At 42.5% G+C, this 7,347-nt stretch overlaps 1 pseudogene; it reads left to right on the top strand.

Annotated features, from left to right (window-relative positions):
• Positions 1 to 3,737: 3,737 nt before the first annotated feature.
• On the top strand, positions 3,738 to 5,738 carry LOC148015833 (polyphenol oxidase I, chloroplastic pseudogene; annotated as a pseudogene).
• The last annotated feature ends 1,609 nt before the right edge of the window (positions 5,739 to 7,347 follow it).

Raw genomic sequence — 7,347 nt, 5'->3', positions numbered from 1 at the left:
TGTTCCCAGTCTCTCACTCAAAGACATTGAGCACTCACTACTTGATGGAGAAAGCAAATGTAAAAGCAAAGATGTAAAAATAGACCAGCTCAAACAATGACAACAAAAGTTGGATGGCATGTCATTATTGTGGTAAGACTGGCCATATTGACAATGAATGTTTCCACAAGAAAAGAGCACATCAGATGTAGAATGAGCACCACCAAAACCAATTCATGAATGAAGAAGAAGAAGAAGAAGAAGAAGAAGAAGATGCTTCCGTTACCATCAAAAACTCTGACAGATTGTTCTAAGGAATTTGTTTCCATAGTGGATTTACTTTGTAAAAACCCTTGCCAAAGATGTAAAATCTCAAGCTTTAACTTGACTAGGCTGCCTATGAGCTAGTCTCTTGAGCCATGTTATCATGTAGGGGGGGAAAGCCAGCAAGTGTAGGGACTCATCATTTGAAGGGGGTGTTGAGAAATAACAAATGATGCATGCTCCAGGAAGAGATGTCTTGAATCCCATATGCATAGTGAGGAGAGTGGAGAAGCTAAAAAGTTGTAAAGACATGTACTTGGTTCACTTTTCAATGCAATGCTATTTTGTACTTTGTACTTCATTCTGTGTGTTTATCATCGTCAGCTCAAGATTGTGTTTATGAGTCCAAGCCTACATCTTGGAACCTAATTCACTTGAGCAACAATTTGTCTTCTTGTCTATGTCACTATGAGTTTTGTTATCGACTTTCGTCCTCCATAGTCAATGCTATGCCCTAGATCCATGTTTTGTCACAGTGATAAGAGAAAAACTTGAGCAAATGTTTCCATATAAAGTATTTCTCTCTTTTCTTTGGGGCACCTACATATAAGGGTCACCATGATTATATTATTAGTAGATAAAAATATGTGTATCTTAGATCATGCCTCACATTTTTGGATTATATTTTCTATTTACCTTATAACCATTACACTCGAATGAATAAATAGTAGGGATACTTACATCCTCATTTTTTAGATCCATTTACACTTAATGTAAGGAGATGTTTGCCCTTACACTTAGCATCATTAAGGACTCATCCTCTAACTAAATCTTTAACATCATCACAGGATTATCAATGTCATTTTGTAAGTTTTCATCAATTGATACAAGCTTTCCATCCATATAATGCCATCTAATGTAATAGAAAGTCAAAACAAAATGTTGTAATGCAACCATATATTTACAGACAATCAATTTTTGTTGCACTATAGACATAATCTTACACATTTCTTTTGTATCCCAACTTTGACCTAAGAATTTCAAGCATTTCTCTAATTTACATATGAGCATTGATGATGTTTTTGGAACTTTCTAATCATAAAAGAAGTCCACAAAATATGTAATGGTATGAAGATTGTGATCTTCACTCGTTGACTCAGTATGTTGGGTCACAAATCACTTTGGATATCTGCATAAATCTTTAACCTAAATTATTCATATAAATTTGAGTCTGAAATTTGCCACTCAATGCTATCTAGATCTGGGATTGAAAGAGGCTTGCAATCCATATCTCATTATGCTTGATAGTGCATTGTGAAACTTATCATAAAAGAAAACATCTTCCTCTACCAATGACTTGTTTGAGGTCGCTTTATACAAATTCTCATCAATAGAGCCATGAAATACATAGAAATTTCCAACTATACTTTCAATAAGTTGTCAATCTTTGAGTTTTGATGGGTATATATTTGCAAACATAGACAAACTTTAGTAAATTCTTGAAACATAAAACTTAATTTGAAGCCTATTAGAATATTTTAGTAAACTTACAATTTGATCTATGGCATGGCATGTCAACGAGCTAGTTCTACAAATGCCATTCCACATGCATATATGCATGTCATATAAGCACCTCCTTGAGTTGCCCCTTGTAAGAATCAATGAATTCATTTTCACATTTTCTCCTCTTCTTCGTCTATAACATGACCCAAAAATCAACGAGGATGGTAGTAGGAATCCATCTATTATTATCAAGGTTAAAATTGTTATATATTGTGATTACTATGATAAAAGATGAAGGATGCCAAGGATGTGAAGTTTCTATTGAAATAAAACATAAAGCAGAAGAGGACATCGAGTTAAAATAGAAAATAGCAAATCCTATGCAAAAATGAAGGGAGGGTATACACTTTCTTGAATTGTTTGAGATTTTCAAGAAAAGGAGAGGAATACTACAATGGAGGGAAATTGGAATACGTTTAGGTACATTATTCAAGAATTTCAAGAAAAGCACTACGAGACTGCAATGTTACATTGGACAAACAAGAAATGTTCTTCTATCTACCATCTTTAATTGTACCAATACCTTTTGTATATTGTGTCTCTATGAATTTTGCTCCAAAGCAAATATATATGCATGTGTCTGCCTGGGATGTGTGTGTATGCATGCGGGTGCGTGTGTGCATACATGTATGTATATGTGTGTATGTATATATGTATTAAATGCACATAGAATAAGCAAGCTCTCAGTAGAGACAAGGGACTCCATATGAGCTAAAGTTAAGTAATCCCTAGCTTCCTTGTTGGCTAGTGATGGTTGTTGGTCTAAAAAAGAGAGTGATCCTCTTAATCCTCATCGCATCCATGAATGTGCTCCACATTGCATCCATATGGTCCATCACATGTATGCCATCATGAAATGCCTTCTGCAGTTCATTGCTCTTCTGCTTGTTAAGCTTCCAAAACAACTAGTCATTAAAATAGAACAAATACAAATGTGTTAATGTCTTAGAAAATTAAGAGTGAAAGTTTAAATTATATTTTTCACACATCTAAGAGAGATGTGAGACCTTTTTCAAAATAGCATCAAAAGCTAATGATAATTAGATCTTCAATTTTTTAGGGAGTGCCACATCCTCTCCCATGTAGGCATGGTAGTAATTTTAAAGGTCTAAGAGTAAGTTTTAGTTCAATGTGCATGAAATATAATATAGGAGTTACACCACCATCACAATGCACAAACATATAAACACATGTGGATTAGAGAGCACAACCATTAAAAGTCCAATGTCACATGCACTTCTAAGTATTACTATTACAAGTATATTTTTCAACTATGATCATATTATAATATGTAGTTCCACTCGAACAATCAAAGGATAGGATCTCTATGCACGTAATTGATTGACATTTCATTCAATGCATATATTTCTATCATCAAGCCCCCCTTTTTACAGTGCCCTCTATTCACATTTACGTGTACCTAAAGGCATCAAAAAGTAAAGTACAGTCATGAACCTTCTAAAGGTTAAATTGAGCAACACAATCAAAAGTCTAACAAGTCATCATGCATTTTGAATAAGTCCTTACTAGTGCAAAACATAGCCTTATTTTTGTGATTTGAAATGAAAGAATAACCACACTTGCCTTATTTCTGGGGACTGAAATATAAGAATAACCACCCTTTTCTTCGTACTATTTAAAAAGGGTAAAAAGTTGATAGTGTTATTGAAAGTAGTTAAGGAAGGCAAAATTGAAAGTTCTCAAATATCACTTTTCCTTTGAAAGGTAAGGTTGTTCGCACCTCTCGTTGAAGGATGAAATCGGGTCTTGAACGTAACGCTTCGACCTATTTGTCAAACGTTATACGCGGAGTTGAGAGACAATGTATGGCACGCGAAAAGTCAAGGAAAAACAAGGACTGACTACTAACTAGTGACCCACCTGAGGGCACGCTATATAAACGATTGGAGGGCCAAAACGAGTCCACGCTTTTCCGTTGCATCGGCACGACAAGCGGTGAGGTTAATACCGAGGGATCGGTAACTGCATCGCACCCCATCATCATAAGACTGTCTTTGTAGTAGATTTACAAACAAAAGCAAAGTTAGGTTAGGAAGCTGATCGATATGACGGGAGAAGGCTCCACTCTGGTTAGTGAGGGTAATTGGATACGACGAGTGGTGGAGGCGAGTGTTTTGGTGGTGCTGCTGCTGTTCTCGATTGCTACGAGCGCTGAAGCGGCGCCCGTCCTTGCACCAGACCTACGCCAGTGCGACCTGGCTGTGGCCACTTCGGCCGCGGGGCCGCCAGTCTCGCTCACCTTCAACTGCTGCCTGCCCCTTCCTCCGGGAAATTATCAGGTGCGCGACTTCAGCTTGGAGGCCTCTCCTCGCGCGCGTGTGAGAAGGCCAGCCCATCTCGCCAGCGCGACCTACATTGCCAAGTACGCTAGAGCCTACGAGCTCATGCGCGCGCTCCCTTCAAGCGACCCCCGCAGCCTGGCCGTGCAGGCCAACATCCACTGCGCCTTCTGCAACGGCGCCTACAAGCAGCCCGGCACCAACGTCAGCATGCAGGTCCATTTCTCGTGGCTCTTCTTGCCCTGGCACCGCTGGTACCTCTACTTCCACGAGCGCATTCTCGCCAGCCTGCTAGGGGGCGACCTAGACTTCGCCCTCCTGTTCTGGAACTGGGATAACCAGACACCCGGTGCAGGCGGCAATGTCATGCCCTCCATCTTCACTAGCAACACCTCCAGCCCTCTCTATGACGCCAACCGCAACCAAGACAACCTGCCCCCGGAGCTAGTGCGTCTCAGCCCCCTGTCCACCACCACCAACAACTCCGTGGTCGTAGAGGAGAATCTCAACGCCATGTACCAGGCCATGGTGACCGCCTCCACTGCGGAGCTCTTTATGGGGGGCGCATACAGCACCGGCACCGACCTCTCCAACTCCACCGTTATCAGTGCACCGCTAGGAGGCAGCATCGAGAATAGCGTCCACAATGGCGTCCACTTCTGGACAGGAGACCCCAACCAACCCCTGCTCCAAGACATGGGAACCTTCACCACCGCCTCCCGTGACCCCATCTTCTACGCCCACCACAGCAACGTGGACCGGCTCTGGGACGTGTGGAGGTCCTCCATTCCAGGCGGCAGCCGGCAACCCCCCACGGACACAGACTTCCTCGACGCTGAGTTCCTCTTCTACGACGAGAATGCAAACCTGGTGCGGGTGAAGGTGCAGGATGCGCTCGACAACAGCAAGCTCGGGGTGAGCTACAGCCCCTTGGTAAGTGACGGCGATAAGCTGTGGCTCAACTACGAGCCGCAGCCTGTCAGCAACGGCAGCTCCGTTCCGGAGGCCAAGGCCGAAGGAGTGAAGGAGGTAGGGGCGGCCAATGACTCCAGCCCGAGCATTCCTCTGGGACAGCGCTTCCGCGCGCTGGTGGAGCGGCCCGATAGTTCTAACAGCAGTGGCACGGAGGTGCTGATGCTGGAGGGCCTGGAGTGCGACCAAGATCGCTTCGCGCAGTTCGTGGTGTTCGTCAACCTCCCCGACGCGAACCAGAGCACCGCTGTGAGCGGTGCGGAGTACGTGGGCACCTTCAACGTGGTGCCGGTGCCCAGGGCGCCTCCATTGATTGTGAATGCTCCCTTCGAGATCGGTGACAGCCTGAAGCGCATCGGCATCGACAAGGACGGTGAACCCCTCCTCGTCGTCACCATCGTCGTCAAGACGTTCACTACTAGCGGTCTCGCGGCTTTCAACGCTAGCATTAAAGGCCTCCAAATCCTCTACCAATAGCTTCCCAAACTAAGAATATATATATATAAATTGGCTCTAATAACTGCAAAGGGAAAAAATTGTCCGGATTTACGTATTAAAGAGAAGGGTTACTTGCTTATTGGCTGGCTACGACTTTTGTAATTGTGTAGGGAAATACAATTTCAAACAATGCTCTTACAAGTCTACGTTGACACGTGTTCTCCTTTTTCTTTCATGTGGGACCATCTTTTTCTCTTTCATTAAATACAAGTTTATTAGGCACTTTGTGGCACTTTCTGCCTAATTTCCTCTAGACACTTTGCGCTAAATTTTGAAGTACGATTATTACTATTGGTTAACACATTTCATTTCTCGATGCATGGAGGCTAGGCACTTTTTGCTTGCAACAAAATGAATGTATACCATAACCTTACATTCCCTAAACACTTAAGGGGCATAGAATTATGATTGATGGCCTGTGTGATAACCTAGTCTATACCCATGTTACATGGAGCCCTCAAGAGCATCCCCTAAACTTTTGGCAAGGGATGCAGTATTTGTCAAATGGTCTCATAATCAATGATTTTTAAAAGAGCTTTAGTTGTCACTATTGGTTAACACATTTCATGTCTTGATGCATGGAGTCTAGGCACTTTTTCCTTCCAACAAAATGAATGTGTATCATACATTTATATTTTCTAAACATATAAGGGGCATAGGACTGTGATTGATGGCCTAAGTGCTAACCTAGTCCACACCCATGCTGTATGGAGCCATGGACAGCATCCCCTAAACTTTTGGCAAGGGATGTAGTCTTTGTCACATAATCTCATAATTAAAAAAAATTTAAAGAGTTTTAGATCCCTCAATCTTTGATGACAACATGATCATATCACCACTTTTTCCTAATTGGAAGATATGGTAAATTGAAAGGAGAAGTAATGTTTAAAACCAAAGTTTCAAAGGAGTTGATTAGACCGCAAAGGGAAAGGAGAAACTGAGCTCAAAGGGAATGGAAGGATTTCCATTGCATGGGTGGGGATTGTAAACCACACACTCATTGCAAGGACAAAGGGCATAAAAAGGGGATAAATTGTACACAAACACCTCACTAAGGGAGGAGGGGGAAACCTCTTAGATGAAGTCAATAGCAAGAGAATGAAGTAGGCTACATAGAAGATGAAAACTAGTAGTTCATGCCTCCTTCCTAAAGCATGATGATCCTAGAGTGGGAGGTTAAACCTTGTTCTATAGCATGGGCACCTTTTGTCCAAATACACAACCTTTTGCCTAGCTAGATATAGGAAATACATGCTCCTATGGTCAATTGACCACTATGATTATTGTTTGCTCTACCATAATATTTCTCTTTAGTATGCACACGCACGTGCGCATGCGCTGCACACACACACACACACACACACATATTAAGGGCATAGGATTGTGATTGATGGCCTAAGTGCTAACCTAGTCCACATCCATGCTACATGGAACCCTTGAGAGCATTGGAAGTGACAAAACCCTCCCTTTATGAGCTTGTACGCAAGCTCGTACTTGAACCAATGATGCCACTACTTCGCACATGCAAGCAAATACTGTCAGGGGTAGTGTTTGCTTGGGTGTGATGGGACACCACCTTCAAGCCGACGCCCAAACTTGGGGTATGGCATCCCTTTAAGGGAACCCACCAAGATCGGTGATTTTAGCTAGTGAGAGTCCAGCACTACTTGGACCCCTGAACTGGGGTGCTAGGTGCCTACCCACACTCTGCCATTTGGGTGGTAAGCGGAGTCGTCAAAGGAGCATATTCCTAAAAGAAGTAGCAAAATTA

This window comes from Lygodium microphyllum, chromosome 23 (assembly GCF_053477565.2).
Source record: "Lygodium microphyllum isolate KBCC chromosome 23, Lygodium_microphyllum_v1.1.10, whole genome shotgun sequence".
NCBI lineage: Eukaryota > Viridiplantae > Streptophyta > Polypodiopsida > Schizaeales > Lygodiaceae > Lygodium > Lygodium microphyllum.
This window is presented reverse-complemented; position numbering and strand designations above follow the sequence as displayed.